Source organism: Macaca thibetana, chromosome 1 (genome assembly GCF_024542745.1).
Source record: "Macaca thibetana thibetana isolate TM-01 chromosome 1, ASM2454274v1, whole genome shotgun sequence".
In the NCBI taxonomy this organism is placed as follows: Eukaryota; Metazoa; Chordata; class Mammalia; order Primates; family Cercopithecidae; genus Macaca; species Macaca thibetana.
The window spans coordinates 167,744,338-167,761,872 of record NC_065578.1 but is presented as its reverse complement, the minus strand read 5'-3'; the positions used below and the strand labels follow the sequence as shown (position 1 = coordinate 167,761,872).

At 32.3% G+C, this 17,535-nt stretch overlaps 1 pseudogene across 1 annotated transcript; it reads right to left on the bottom strand.

Annotated features, from left to right (window-relative positions):
* Positions 1 to 532: 532 nt before the first annotated feature.
* LOC126949861 (translationally-controlled tumor protein-like) lies at positions 533 to 1,321 on the bottom strand (annotated as a pseudogene). Its single transcript, XR_007723982.1, has one exon. The product of XR_007723982.1 is annotated as a translationally-controlled tumor protein-like (transcript).
* Between the last annotated feature and the right edge of the window lie 16,214 nt (positions 1,322 to 17,535).

Here is a 17,535-nt window from a genome sequence, read left to right as displayed (position 1 = left end):
TGACCTTAGATTATATTTTTTAATTACCAAGCTTTTGGTAATTATATACTTCTTTAAGTTTTTAAATGGCTAATTTAAATCTTATCCATGCTATCAAATTGTAACTAATGGACCTACCTTTCATTTATTTTATTTTCACTGTTATAGAAAATAATTCATTTGGTATATAATAAATAAGTACAAACTTTTTGAATAACTTTTTGCATTTAGGAAACATAGCCTATCCTTATTTAACACTGCATATTGCTTACTTTCTATTAACTCCATATTCTCCAAAAAATTCATATCTAAGAGAATATATGATTCTCTTAAAGGTAAACTTCTATAAGTTAAGGCAATTTGATGAATATATATGTCATATTCAAAATGCTATAAATGGACATTTTCTTTAACTCCATCAGTTTTCTTATGCTTATTTTTATTGATATCACTTTCTAAGTCCCATAGGTTTTGAAATAATTTTATTTCTCCCATATTTGGTAGGCATCACTCAGATCCAGTGAATTGCCAAGATCCATAGTTTTCTTTCTGGTTTTTTTTTTTTTTGAGTTTAAATGCATTTTATTTTTAGACAACCTACATGACATGTTTTTCTTAAAAACAATGCCTCCACTCCAAATAAATCACGGTCAAAATAAATGAAGAGCTCAAGATGACATCAGTCCCATTTGTCTTTTAAGTCCTGGTGTTGTGTAGATGACAAGCAGAAGCCAGTTATGATGACAGGTGATAGATCCAAAGTAATTGCCAAATTTGTTAACATTTTTCCATTTCTAAACCATCCTTAAAGAAAATCATATATGGGGTCACAGCATCCTCACAGTAGTCCAATAGAGCAACCATACCATCTGGATTCATGTTTTCACCGATAACTGGTAGTTTTTGAAATTAGCAAGAATGTGCTTGATTTGTTCTGCAGCCCCTGTCATAAAAGGTTTTACTCTTTCTGGTCTCTGTTCTTCAAGTTTGCCTTTGATTGATTTCATGTAATCTTTGATGTACTTCTTGTAGGCTTCTTTTGTGAAACTTGTTTCCTGCAGGTGATGGTTCATGACAATATCGACACCAGTGATTACTGTGCTTTCGGTACCTTCGCCCTCTGGGCCTTCAGCGGAGGCATTTCCACCAATGAGCGAGTCATCAATGTTACCTTCTGTCCTACTGACCATCTTCCCCTCCACCTCCAGGCACAGCCCGTCCGCGATCTCCCGGATCTTGTAGATGTCGGAGAACATCTCATCGTGGCTGATGAGGTCCCGGTAGATAATCATGACGGCGACTGAAGGGAGACGACGGCGCTAGCTTAGCAGAAGCCCTAACTAAACTCGGAGCGAGCGCGGTGCAGCCGGAGCGGCGCTCGGGGGGAGGGGAGAGCGGGCGGAAGAGCGATCCTGATTTGTTTTCCCCTACATAAATTACAATACAGTGCTCATGTGTCTTTACTTAAATACCATACACTTACTCTAAGCTATATTCAAATATTCATAGTTGGTGTTATCTAAATGCATATTCTAATCCATATATCAAACTCATTTCTGACTATAATTTAGACTGTTGAACATTTGTTTCTGTTTTGAAGCTATTCCTTGTGGTCCAATCAGATTTGAATTAATTCAGTATTTAATTTTACATATGTGTTAAATCATGATAATGGCATTTAGCATTCCACATGCCCCTGCTTTTAACCTACTATATTTTATTGCCTAAATAATATTTTGTGGTGAACAATCACAAAATCTCAGTGACATACCATAATAAATATTTATTTTACTCACAAATGTATGGTTTGATCTAGGCATAGCTAATCTCTTATTTATGCATCTACAGGTAGATATATATATATAAAAAACATATATAAAATATATATAACATGTATTGATTTTACTTATGTGGTTTAATGATAATAAATTAAATCATTCAGTATTATGGTTATTAAAATAAACTTTACTTATTTAATCAGAAATGTCTTTATAGATGACTATCTTTGCATTCAAATAAAAATATTCCAAAGTACAAACATATTATTATATCCCATTTTATCACCAGCAACCAAATTATCTGTTGGGATTCAACACCCTATATCTACTGAAATTTAAGCAACTACATATTTTGGCTTCATTTATACTTTATCTTATCTACCACTAAGAACCCTATCTAACATGCCAGCATGAACTTTAAAAACCTCACCTTCAGCCAAGGACTCAGTGCATCCTCACAAAATACCCTGATTTCAGTTGGTGAAATTTCTAAAAGGCAATCTGCAGTGGCCATTATCTCTCTAATAGTTTTATTGGAAAATTAGGTAATGTTGGCTGTTTTAAGTAGTGTTTGTCATTTTCACGTTTAAAAAAAAATTATTCATATAGGCTTGACAGAAGAAATATTGTTTGTTTAAAAATTGATTAAATGGTACTTTTAACTTATTTTTCTTTTCATCATTCTAATATATCATTCAATCAATTCTTCTGGCTAGACTTATTTTAAATTTTTGCCATCTTGTTGAATGTCCTAACTTCAGGCCTCACAAAAGTTAAATCCTCTTATCTAAGACATCCATGAAGAAAATTTAGGAGCAAGAAATTTGCAAGACTTCTCATGGGATTACAAAAATAAGAAAATAAAATTCTCAATGTAATTCTAGTCTACTTTATTCACATAAGTCATTGCCCATGGGTTGAATACATAGCAATTATAGAAAAATAACGTATTAAATGTGTAAACTGCACAATTCCACTCTGATTCTCACAGAGTATAAAAAAATCACCTCAAAATGATAGTTGTACTAATGATGTGAATTATTTGCATGTCTTTTTGTTGAATTACAGTTCATTTCATTTGGTATTCTAGCTATTTTAATTACATGTCTATTTTGTAGTAGAAATACATAAGGACTTAGCCATGATTGATAAAATAAAGGCATATATTAAGTATCTCTCAAATGTGTTATAAACATGAACTTATTAGGTCTCAAAATTTCTTATTCAATCAAATATGACCATAAGCAGTTTACTGTAATGTAAATTTTTGAAAACAATTTTTAAGGTATGAATGTTATCTCATTAATGTATGGAGATATATACAAATTATAAATATGTTAATATTTACAATTATACAAAATATAAAATAGCAACGCATTGCTTATTGTGAATATTAATTTTACATTCAAATAAAATGTGATAGCTAAAAACATTTTCTTGTTTTTAGTTAAGATTTTGAGAAAATAGTGATACAGATATTTAGAAAGTTGTTGTAAAATGCAAACAATTGGCTGATTAGACAATTATTGTATACTGCATTCAGGGCAGAGAAAGGCAATTGAAAAAGAAAGATACTTTTGGTCAAATCAATCTTAGCAAGTGATCCATGGCAAAAAATGAGGCAAAAATCCATCTCTTTTGAGAAAACAGGAAAAAATATTGTCCCTGTTGTTCCAGAAGCAACAGGGGTAGAAATAGTGAGTACCCAAACCCAAAGCAAATAGATTAACTTAGTCAATAAAAGCCTAAAAGACCAGCAAGTAGCAATAGCAAAAAATGATTATTTCTGTCTTGAGAAACAATATGTTATGAAGTTCCTCTTAGGTATAGCTTGGTTTCCACACCATAGTTTTCTATGTTGTGGAAGCTAAACTATGCTATAAAAAATATCAAGTCCAAATAAGAAAATGTTTGACTTTCTGAATGATAAATACAAAATTCATTTAAGACATTCTCTATGTAAACAAAGGGATAAATGAATTTCAACAAGTAATAATAATGAAAAAGTATGAGTTCTTTCAGAGGATAATGTAAAGGTGACCTCCTAAACAATAGATACCACTGCTATGGACTTCTATATTGCAGAGGGTACAATTACCAAACTAATCATTGCAATTGTTTAACATTCGGCTAGACTACCTCCTCGGTAACAGCTTGTATTTTTATTTTAATATGCTGTGAGGTCCAGTTTTATGTTATATCTTATCAAAGCGTCTTTTATAAAAACAAGTAAAAAGATTGAAGACTACTGAGACAACAAACATGGACAATAAAAGCCCCAGGTAAACAATCTACTACTGACAAAGGCATTTAGTCATATAATCTTTCAGTAGGAGTTTCATTAATATTATATGGATTAGAACTACAGTACATTTATCATTCTTATCTAAGTCAAGTTTTTATGTTTTAAATCAAAATTTGAATCCAATAATGCCATTTGTTATTATCAAAAAGCTGATGTTTTTGAGCCATATAATATGATATGCATATTTTAGTCATTATGTTACTGCATCCTTATATCAGTTTTATGAAGTTATTCCTAAAATTACATGTTTTTTTTTTTTGTGTGTGTGTGTGTGTGTGAAGAACATGATGTATGGAGAGGTTATTTATCTTGCCTAAAGTAACATTTTTTATTAAATAGACAAGCCAAAATTTAAACCTAGGACATCTCCAGAGTCTCTCCTTATTCAGTATTTATTATCACACAAAATACTGACCAGTTTCTCACTGTTTTGAATTTGGGAGTAGTCCTGTCACTTGGTTAATGAATTTGTGTATAAGTGGCACATGGCACTTCTAATTAAAAGCTATAAAAGCTAACCCATAGTCATGCATTGTCCTCTCTTTCCATGACACTGATAATATTCTAGATGCAGGTCATCAGCCAGTCTGCATTCCCACAGGACATTTAGAGTAGAATTTGCACCAACCTGAGATGAACTCATAAAATAAAACATTCATGATCGTGCACAACTATGATGGTTTATTGTTGGTTACTACAAGATAATTGAGCATATCTCAACTGATACATCTCATAACTACTATACTATTTCACTTTTTAGTATATAGTATTTTTATACCTGGTACCAAATCACATTCTAGATTTTATAATTTGATATTTCTATCAGATAAAGAGGCTGCTTATTTTTATTGGAAAAAAACCACAAATTATTCATCAATGTTAACTGGGATAAATGTCCAGATTCTTTTCTTGATCTGCTGTTCAAAAATAGATAAACTAAAATAAATTGAGCTAATCCGGAAAAGACAGTGTAATGTAACACAGAAAAAAAAAGGTTGCAACAACCCAAAACAATCAGATTAGGCTTTATAGATGAACCTCAGGAACAACTGGCTCATTCTTGCCTCTCATTATATATCAACTTGGTTTTCCTTCATCTGTACACGTATTACCTGTAAGCATTATGATTTCCAAGCCTGGGGAGATACTGGCTTGCTTTAACATATTTAGTTTTAAAAACTCCTCAGAAAGGCTCTGGGTTGGATCAGGTGTATAACTCTGGACTACTCAATTGTGTTATTGAGGATGGAGTACTCTGGATGACAGACCCTACTTAAAGTCCGCCTCCCTCCAAAACACACACAGAACAGCTCTCTGGGCCCAGATAGGTGGATCTACAAAAAAACACTGCAGCATTCACAGTAGTCATGTAAGTACAACTGAAATCCTGAATTCCAAGTAGGCAGATCCTAAAGCAAATACTTCACAATGGATAAATGCATCAAAGAGTAATTTTACAATAATTTTTAGTAATTTAGAAGTTTTTTCATTATGATACGTAATGATCATTTAAAAGATTATCTTAAAATTTTGTCATTTTAAATGATGATAATCTTATCATTTAAAAGGTTATCTTTAAAAGATTATCATGGAGTTCCAATTATATTGGAACTCCCTGATTTTATTTCTTAAATAGACAATTACTGCAATTATGACTAGTATTTCATTAAATTTTAAATCTCCACTTTGCCTTTACTAAACGAGCTTCAGTATTTCATGGTTGCAATTTTTGCAGTTAGCAATATCTTTCCAGACCCTACATTCAACAAAGATTTAACTTGGGTCTTTGACACAATTCTGGACAAAATGATGTAAGTTACTAGGAGAAACTTGAAAACACCCAAACAAGTATATATTTTGCATAGACTCTAGTATTTTGAAAATTCTATTATATTCCTCCCTGCAATGTGTATACAGAACCCGGAGAGGATGAAGGACTTCGATACTTTGAGAATGAAGTAATTATATTGCCTATAATTCTATGCAATAAAATTATAATGGAAACCTACCCCAAGAAACAAAAAGTTTAACCTCAACGTATTAGTCCATTTTCATGCTGCTGATAAAGGCACACCTGAGACTGGGCAATTTACAAAAAAAGACTTTTAATTGGACTTACAGTTCCACGTGGCTGAGGAAGTCTCACAATCATAGCAGAAGGCAAGGAGAAGCAAGTCATGTCTTACATGGATGGCTGCAGACAAAGAAAGAGAGAGCTTGTGTGGGGGAACTTCTCTTTTAAAAACCATCAGATCTTGTGAGACTTATTCATTATCAGGAGAACAGCACAGGAAATACTTGTCCCCATGTTTCAATTACCTCTCACCGGTTCCCTCCCACAACATGTAGGAATTCAAGACGAGATTTGGATGGAGACATAGACAAACAATATCACTCAGTACTAGTCCAGACCTGCCTACTCACTTCAACAATATAACTCAGTACTAGTCCAAACCTGCCTACTCACCTCAAGAGACTTTTAGTTAAATAAGACACATAAATACCAACATGTTTAAGTCACATTTTTACTTACAACCCAATGAATATCCAGCTGAAACAGTTGCTTAGGTGGAGAATATGTCACATTAAATTACAAATGTGTTTCTCTTTTTTCCAAGAAAAGCAGTCTTAAAAACATGTCCGTTACAGGTGATTATCTACAGGTGATTATCTAATTGTCTTTTTCTTTGAGTTTATAATTCTCCAGCTGACATTTTTTTCTTTAGTGTCATCATAATCCCAATGTAGATGTTCTATAGTCATTAAACTAAATGTTACATTTAACACATCCTAATACACACAACACAAAAAAGGGATAACAAAATAATTATGTTACAAATTTCCATTTAAGAAAAGGATAAACAGAAAAGAACAGAGAGTGGGCACAACTCCATAGCATGTAGTATATTGTACTAGAGTGGAAATAGCAGGGTCTTTAATCTACAATGTAAAGTCAATGCCATCATCAGAAATCTGCCTGGCCTTTGTAATTCTCTCTGACTGAATATTTTTTGTCCTTTTCCTCCATGTTTATGTCCAAAAGGAACATAAAGGAGGACTTTGCTTTTTAGAGCTCTGTAACTAAGAGTAAGCCTTTTATTTTTTCCACAGTCACAAAAAGTGGGTTATATTCAGAGACAGAAAAATCGTAGATTCCTGCTTGACAGCTTTCTGTGTCAATAATTTTTAAAAATTTACTGGCTACTGGTAAATTTTATTTCAAATAATTTAGAACTAGTAAATGGAATAACAGCAGTTATCCATTTATATTTTGAATATAGACTTTTAAAACATGCTTCACCGTTATCAACAGGCATGCCCATTTTACCCCAAGCAGTGAGTAAATTTGTTTGCTAGTCCAGTCTGAGAACAAAAGCTCTTAATATTTTAAAATGAGAGTTAGGTTATAGCAGAATGGGCAGAGTGTAAAACTAAATTGACAGAATAAGAGAATTCTCACCGTCTTCTGTCCTACTTTAATGTAGTTAATTGTCATTTATAGTAACCCAATTTTGAGATCCAAATTCTGAGTTATTAAAGACTCTGTGCATCATACATAGTATAAACACTAATCAAAGATAGTTTTCTGAAAAATGAAGTGTAGGTTTTTGTAAGAGCATCTAATAAGGATGTCTACTCAGGTGCTACTAGATTCAGAGTTCAAGTAATATTATTAGAGGTTTAACTCTCTATTTTATGTTTGCACTTGCCACTCCTTGCCTTGAGTTTGATTACAGATTCTCTCAAATTGGATGGAAATGTGGCTGCCATCAGCTTTGCATTCCTCTCAATATAGAATTTCAAACCTAAAACAGAATTTATCATTTGCAATGTCCATCTATGCATTCATTCCAAGAAAGACTTGTATTATCTTTTCTTGTATTGTCTATCTACCCTGTAGAGGGGATTGTGAAGAGCATAATTTATGACCTGTCCAAACTGCAAGCATTGGTGTCTCTGTAGGTGAGATCCTCAGAAAGGATAGGGAACACAGAGTTTCTTTAAGTAACAAAAAATAGATCAAGTCATCACTGGAACAAGGAAGAATACCAAGGACTTCAGGCTACATATCTATCATACTACTGGCTTGTAATCCATTATGTAATCATGAGGAAATTATAATAGTGTTATCTAGATATCTATTTCATTTTTATTGCAGCTAACAATACAGCATTTGGTATAATCTCACAGGAGATTTGTGTAATAAATCTAATAAAGCTATGATGATTATCAGCCCTCCCAAATATTAGTAACAATAAGTTATGCTTAATATATAAACTATTAGGTATTAGAATAAATAGTAGATTTAATTAAGAAGCAGGAAAAGTGACTAAAGTGAAATATTTACCTTAGAGAATTTGAAAGCTAAACTTTGCTAATTCAAGAGGATTAGTTCAAATTTTGTTTTAATTATTTTATAATAGTGAGAAGTGCTGTGATAGTCACAAATAGCCAAATTACATAGAACTGGAGGGAAATTTTTACAGCATAGAGGCAAAAACTCTGGGATGAAAATCAGGGGACATACTTTTTCATCATGGCTTTGTCACTGACATGTTTATCTATCCGATTATGACTAGAACTCTCTCTCCCGCAATACATTTTACTTTGAAAAATGACAAATCAACAGCAATAATAATTTAAAAACTACAAAGAAGTTATATATACTGTTCAATTTGGCTCAACAACATATATACATATGTATACACACACACATATAAATTGTCTTCTTTCTTTGCATGTGTGTATATTGCCAACGTTCTTTTTACTAAGTCATTTAAAAATGAGTTGCAGACATCCTGACTGCACTCTCACCACTTCAATATTTATCTCCTAAGAACAAGGATTTTCTTCTAACTACTAATATCGATTCAGTTATAACATACCATCCTTAATAAAATGTCCTAGTTTTAGCCTGTGGCTCGGGGTGCTGCATGAACAGAAGCCATTGAGTAGACTATTTTGGACTCACCAGAGTTAGGCATTTTGCATATGCACATGTATCTGCAGGTGAGCCCACGAGCTTTCTGACTTGGTCCCTTCTCTTCAGGGTCTTAGGAACCGAAGGAACGTGCATTGTATCCCATTCTTTGACCTTTTAGAAAATGCTCTGAAGATCTTCTAGAAAGATCTATCACATATTTACAAGCTGAGGTTTTTGGCAGTGTTTAGTTCATTGGTTTGGTGTGGTGTCAAGGATGAAAACAGTACTTTATAAAATGGGTGTGTTGTGGGTGAGAGGATAAAGATGATATAGAAAAAACACTGTGTGGGTGACTTGATACCTAATTTTTATACAGATATATCTGTATTTCAGTATTTTCAACAGTGATTTAAAAAAAATCAGCAAATCTCTGTACCTCAGATGAACCCACAACCTGCCCATTCATTAGAAGGAAAACTCCTATCTCTTTTCCTTGTTTTCTCTACCCCACAAACTTTCACTGTAGTGGCTCTTGAGGTATTTCACTTATATCTCTCCTCAAGAAACAACTTGCTATAAAACTTCAAAGAGAACGTTAAGCTACAGCTTCTATATATTAGAGTCTTCCGGGTTAAGCTAAGGTCATGTTCTCGAATATTTTTATAAATTTCCTGATAATGTCTTAGCATAGTGGCATGTTTCTCTCTAAACTAATAAACTTGTGATAATTTTTGAATATTTATATTGCTTGCACAAATATATAAGTTTACAATAACCGAAATTTCATCTCTCCTAATTATTAATTGTTTAAAGAGGATAATTCCAGATAACAGAGACTATGCAATGATCTGAAGACAATTATTTAACAATTTAATGGTCTCTTACCATTTCTGCCCCATGTAAGTCATCTCTAGTGGTTGATCTTTGTTCCAGAGTTCCTAGAATTGACCAGGAGTTTATTATGCCTGTGTTATTGCTTGGAAGCTTTTCCTTTCCAATCCTGCTTCCTCTCTCTTTTAACTATACAAGTGTTACTCTTCAATAAATCTTTTGCACTCCTAAATTTATCTCATAGTCTGTGACCCAAGAGGCCTAAACACACACACACACACACACACACACACACACACAAATGTGTACACTGTCAGCTGTACATATATGAATTCTAGACTTGATGTGTATGGTAGATAAGTTTATACGTCATTAGAACTATTCATTCAACCTCTAATGTAGTTATATTGTACCTTTTTATTATTATAAATACATAAATATTGTCATCTAAGCATACACTAAGCCTAATTGCTTGGGGTTTTTGTATACATGGTTTTGTACTGTCTGGAATAAATATGTACGTTATACTACATATAACTTTCATCATAATTTTTCTACATGGCTAATTTTATCTCATAATCTATAATTTCTATTTATTTTTTACCTGGAAAGATCTCTCCTAGTGCTTCCTATTTATTAGCTCAAGACTCTGACCAAATTTAATAAAGTTCATAGAAATAGCCCTCCTTTAATACTATAAACTTATTAGAAGAAATGTTTTAATTTTCACAGACTTTACCAAAGTAATCCATCATTTTTTGTTATTTTCTGATTAAAACTGCAGTAACCAGCTCATAGTATATAGTGATCACTTGCAATTGCAGGCTGCATTAAGAACAAATATTTAATATACTGGGTCCAGTTACAAAGCACACTAAAGTTACATATGCTAATAATTTATGTATGTTTGTTCAACTGGCTTTTAAATTATTGCATAGTCTCTTTTTTCTGGAATTTTGCTCATTAAAGTTTAATAAAATTAGGAGGAATGAGACTTCAGGATTTATGAAATTATTTATTTATACTAATAATATAAATATAAATATACTATATCAAAATGGTGTATCTGTATTTCAGTATTTAATAGTTAATATAATATATTATAAATATTATACTTATAATTATTATAATAATAATATAAATATTCAAAAATTATCACAATTGTATCTGTTTTGAGACAAACGTGTCATATTTTAATTGTCATGTATATATGCTTACATACTAGAACATTCTGTAATGCTGAAAGTCAAGGATATATATGCATGTGCCTATATATGTACATATCTATATGTAGGTATATATATAATGTGTATATATACATATATACACACATATAGAGCCTTTACTTCATCCTATTTATGTGCTTTATAAAGATAAAGAATATAGTATGTGAGTTCTGCTAGTAGTGGTTTCTACTTGAAAAAAATGGGTGTAAGAAATTATTTTGCTGGAAAATTACTCATTATGGTTTTGTTCAAAATATAGAGAATGTAAAAATAACAATACACCACAGCTTTAGAAGTAGAGGATTCATTGAGTAAATTGTGATACAATTCTGAGAAAAAAATATGTCTGTAGAAACTTGAAATTTTGTCATAGCTATATTTTAACATAGTCTATGAACAGTAGGCATAGGTATGTCATTCCATTCTCTGTTTTTCTCATACATATGCACACACAAACACACACCCATACAACACAAAGTGAATATTGACAAAATATTGCAATTTTTAATATAAAAATTGTAATAGCATTCATCAATGTGAACTGAATAAGGTGTGATATTTCATATATGTTCATAAGAATTCCTTTTTAAATTGATTTTTGTTTTTGTTTGAAAAGATTTAACACACACATAAGATAATATAATAAATATCTGTCTCAAGAATGAATTCATTGTATTGAGGTAGGAGAAAGAAGAACTCGATTCCAGAGGCAGGGCTCAGGCACCTGATCAGATTGAGAACTAGTTGAAACAGGGCCAGGGCAGAAGTAGCTTTTCAATCAGGCACTACCACCAATATACCTACCAATATACCCTGTCGGTTTACCATTGCCATCTCAACACCCGTAAGTTAACAACCCTTTTCTATGGCAGTGACCCACCTGATGATGCAAAAGTTGCTACCCCATCCCTTCCCAGATATTTCTCATAAATCGCCCTTTAACCTGCATGTTATTAAAAATGAGTAGAAATATGACTGCAAAACTGTCCTAAGCTGCTACTGTCTGCCTATGGGGTGGCCTTTCTCTGCAGTAGCCACTTCAGTAATGCTGTTTTCTACCTCCGGGTTACCCTCAAATTCTTTTCCTGAGCAAAACCAAGAACCTTCAAAGGCTGAGCCTCACTTTGGTGCTTATTGCCCTGCATCAGTATCATTTAGTTTCCAATATTTACTATAAGAATAGAAATCTCAGTCAGTTAAAATATAGATACATAGCTCCTTGGAAGTGCAATAGACCCAAAATATTCTATGGTAACCAGAGGATGAAGGGGACACTTTGAAGTTTCTAGAACCAAAATCTGACAGAAGTGGCTGGAAGTTCATTTCTCATGAATTAAAAACTAAAATTTCTTTAATAAAAGCAGGCTCAAAAAGATCCTGCTGCCTTTGTGAGTATATGCTAAAACTTCTACTCCCAATACCAGGGATGTGGCTGCCATGAAGCTGTTGCCTGGGCTGTATGGTGAGAACTGAATGGATCTTCCTTCTGGGTCATAAAGTGACTCTGCAACATCACTATGAAGGAGCAACTTAAGCCTGCACTCCAACACCTAATTTTGAGCTAGGAGGCCAGTGGGCCAGGTACAACCCACTCAACTTGAGGATTTCTCTCAACTTGAAGCATTTTTGAAGCTGGAGAAAGGTTTTCTCAAGACTTCTTGAAGATTTCTCTCCACTTGAAGACGTTAAAATGAGCAGAAGGAAATACATAATATCATGAAGCTCTCAATCAGATAAACTTGCAGATTTCAATTTCACAGTTAATGAGAAAAACTGAGTCATGAAAATACAAGATTTATAAGAAATACAAAGATGGGGTCCACGTGCAGAGATAGAGTCTCTTTTCTAGGGAGAGAGAAAGGGATTACACAAATGGGTCCCTATGATACTTGTGACATTGCAGTTTTGAGCTCTATCTTATTTTTTGTACGTGATCCAAGGATACAACAATCCTGCATGGCAATATTAAATTTCTCTTTCTTCTCAATGAGACTCAGTCTGTTACTTCTAATCAAATAGGTCAAAACAAAACCTAAAGGAAATAAAAATAGTAAAATAATTAAAAACGACAGTAAAATATAACAAAAACAATATGTGGATATATTTCCAATAAAACATTCAACCCAATGATATATTTAGCTTGCCCTTTATACATAATTTTAGATGTGACTTATGTTCTCCAAAACTTAAAAGGAAAAAATGTAGAAAAGCAACACATAGTAATGAACCTTTAAGTTAGTTAGGAAACAGAAGCTATAAAATAATTCTGGACAAAAAGTAACTTGAATTTATAAGATAATATTGCAAAAGTTTCAGTGTCACTGATTATTTATAAAACATATTCTACAGAATGAAATAACTAATGAAATTACATTTTGTATAAATTTGAGGAGGCAAGAAATGTGCATCATGATACAGTATACACTATAGAAACTGCACATTCTGCAATAAAATTAGGCCATAATTTCTGCTTCATAATTATTATCAATATATCAAGATCTGTGAGAATTACAAACATGTGCATAGTTAGCCATCCTGGATTTAATTAAATATGTTTCATACATTATGCATTTAGGAATGCATACCTTTAGGAAAACAACATACACAAAAAAGTTTCATATAATAAAACACAGTTTAAGGCAGTATAGTAAAATTTTCTTCCTGATGTGTTTTGTTACAAAATAAGAGGTACCATTAGCAGTAACCCAAACTATGAATAATGTATATATTAATGTATTGGTATGTTTGTAAATAAGCTCATTCATATGTCAGGAGACATCTCTGCAAAACATCGTGCCTGGAATAGTTTTGCATATTATTAAATATCTTTAATTTTAATTTAGAAAAAAAGTGAGTAATGCTTCACACAAAGTGCCTTTCTCTTGCAATTAAAATATTACTTTTTCTCAGAAGTGATAAACATGGGTCAACATATGCATGTGCATTATATTATAATTAAACATCATTCGATTTACACAATTAAAATGTAAAAAAAGTCACTGAGAAAAGTGACTACAAATTATATAAAACATAAATAACATATCATTGGCATGTGTATAATAAGAAAATAAGACTCTTTCATCTGGATCTCCACAGAACAGACATTTTCTGCACTAATAGAGGAAAGAAATCTTATGATCTATTTGTATGCAGTTCTGCAGAATATTTAATGTCAAATTCCCTAAACAGTGAGTACTCAGGGAATTTTGAAGAGACTCTCATTCTATAGTCATCTGTTTTCAGATTGTTTCTTACATAATCTTACTTGCTCAGTATTAGCTCTACAAATGAAGAAAAAGCAAGTAGCAACAACTATTGCACTTCTCTCTGTGGGGTAGCGAATACAATAGTAAGAAAATAAATTGCCTTCACTGTGCTATCTTTTGATGTACTGCTTAACGGTAGGTGGCTCTCCTCTGATCATCGGTTGAATGCCTTCAGGAACAGTTTGTGGCAGTTCAGAAGACAGACTCCTAGGAATTCTATAATTGGAGCAGAATACAAGAGCTCTAAGTGTGTTACCCTGAGGAAAGCGTGAGAGGACTGGAGTAGTCAGGGTCTATTTATTAAAGTGAACAAAAAAATCTGAGACATAACCCAGAGTGATCATTTCCTAATACATTGTCCCCTCAAGTACACCATATCATTGTATGTACATAAAGTTAGACAGGCGCTTTTTAGGGTGAAGCTATTATGATCTGCATTTTATAATTCATTTGTTTTTCATAAGGCTGTAAACAAGTTTACTCAATGATATGTGTATACACAAAGCTGAGAACCACCCTGTAGGTACTCTTGAATACTATTTGCTTTTTTTGCTTAATTTTACTTCAGATCTTCTTTTTCCTCCATAACCCTTAAGCATCTTTGCAACTCACAGATTTCAGAAAATTAATCAGGAAAATACAAAAGTAGTATAAAGGATTAACATTTTCACTCCCAGCATATAAAATATTGATAATCATCTTTTTTTAGTAGGCTGTCTACTAAGGATTTTAAAAACATTATTTTACTCAATTTGAACATCCTTTTTTTAGTTTGAGAAAACCGGGGTAGATATAAAATTGTCCAGCTAGCAATTGCCAAAATCTGGCTGTGAAACTTAATGGATCTGATTATAGGATTTATATTCTTGTCACATTAAACAAATTATTTAAAGAATGCAATATTTCAATATGTATCACTAAAATGGGATAATTGAGTATATACATATTTAAACTATATATTTATATTCATATATATACATATGTGTATATTCATATATAAGTATATATGTAAATTGTACTCACAGTAAAAAAAAAATTAATTTTCTTCCACTTTAAGAAAAAAATTGAATTATAATATTTTTTGAATTTTTAATATTTTTGAGTTTGACTATACTTATTATAGTCAAATTCAAAGACAATAAATCTGTGCTGATTAATTGCTTGTTCCTTGCTTTCTCTGAGAGGAAGCTCAAACCCTCTATTATTACCTAACCACTGATTAAAAAATAAATTGTGGTATGTTCTTTGTGTGGTTTTATTTGGTGTAGAATGTGTAACAATAACTTATTTAACTTAAAAAATATTTGAATTTTTATTTTCTTCTTACATTCCCTTTGGAAATGTGATATCAATTTATTTTGCATTATTGCATTTTAGAAAAAAAATACATAGGAGAGTATATTTGGGAACTAGAGGTTGGCATTAAATTCTTAGATATGACACCAAAAATATAATTTATTTTATTTTATTTTACTTTTATTATTATTATTTTTTGAGATGGAGTCTTGCTCTGTTGCCCAGGCTGGAGTTCAGTGACGTGATCTCGGTTCACTGCAAACTCTGCCTCCCAGGTTCATGCCATTCTCCTGCCTCAGCCTCCTGAGTAGCTGGGACTACAGGCACCCACCACCATGCCTGGCTAATATTTTGTATTTTTAGTAGAGACAGGGTTTCACCATGTTAGTCAGGATGGTCTCGATCTCCTGGCCTTGTGATCCACCCCCTTGGCCTCCCAAAGTGCTGGGATTACAGGCGTGAGCCACTGAGCCTGACCCAAAAGTATAATTTATAAAAGGAAATAGTGATATATTGTACCTCAAAATTACAAGTTTTTTCTATGAAAATACCACTTAAAAGGATGAAAATAAAAACTGCAACAGGGAGAAAATATTTGCAAACCACATATGCAAGAAAAAGCTGGCATCCAAGTACTAGTCCTGGTCCCAGTTCTCAAAACTCAAGAGTAAAAAACAATACAATTAGACAATAGGCAATAAATATAAAAAGACATTTCTTTAAAGTAGATATAGAGATAACCAATAAATACATAAAAAAGCATTTAGCCTCATTAGCTTTTGGGAAATCTAAATAAACCCACAATGAGACATCACTAACCCTTCTACAAAATGGCTTTCAAAAATAATGACACCACCAAATGTGGGTGAGCATGCCCAGAAATTGGGTTATTCATATATTGCTGGTAGGATCATAAAATGTATAACTCGTCTGAAAATAATTTAGCAGTTTCAGAAAAATAGTTAAATACACAACTAACATAAAATCCAGTAACCACAAAATTAAAATTCATATCAAATTTTCAATTGCTGAGAAAAGTCCTTACTATATATTACATAAAATATAAAGAGCAATATTTTCTACTATCTAGCATCTTTAAAATGGCAAAATTATAGAAATATAAAACATACAAGTGATTGGCAGAGTTTAAGAAGATAGAGATCAGGGAGGAAGTCTGGGAAGTATAAAAGCCAACTTTCAATACTCCTATTCATCATAGTACTGGAAGCCATAGCCAGAGCAATCAGGCAAGAGAAAGAAATAAAAGGCATTCAAATTGAAAAAGAAGAAGTCAAGTTACCTCAGTTTGCTGTTGATATAATTTTATACCTAGGAACATCTAAAGACTCCTCCCTCAAACGCTAAAATTTGATAAATTCAGTAATGTTTCAGAATACAAAATCAACATTCAAAAATCAATGACATGTGTATACACCAAGATAAGAAACACATCAAGAAGGCAATCCTATTTATAGTAAATAAAAATAAAATAAAAAATAAGATAAAATAATATAAGATACTAGGAGTATATATAACCAAGGATGTATAAGATCTCTGCAGGAAAACTACAAAACATTTACAAAAGAAATGATAGATGACACAAATAAATAGAAAAACACCCCAGGTTCATGGATTGAAAGAATTAAAATCATTAAAAGACCATACTGCCCAAAGCAATCTCTGTGGATTCAACCCAATCTCTATCTAAATACGTCCTTTTTCACAGAATTAGAAAAAAACAAAAAACAAACAAACAAAAAAAAACAATTCTAAAGTTCATATGGAACTGAAAAAGAGCTGCAATAGCCAATGCCATTGTAAGTAACAAGAACAAACCTGAAAGCATCACATTACCTGACCCCAAATTATACTACAAGACCAAACCAAAACAGGATAGTACTGGTATACAAATAGACATCAATGCCATTCA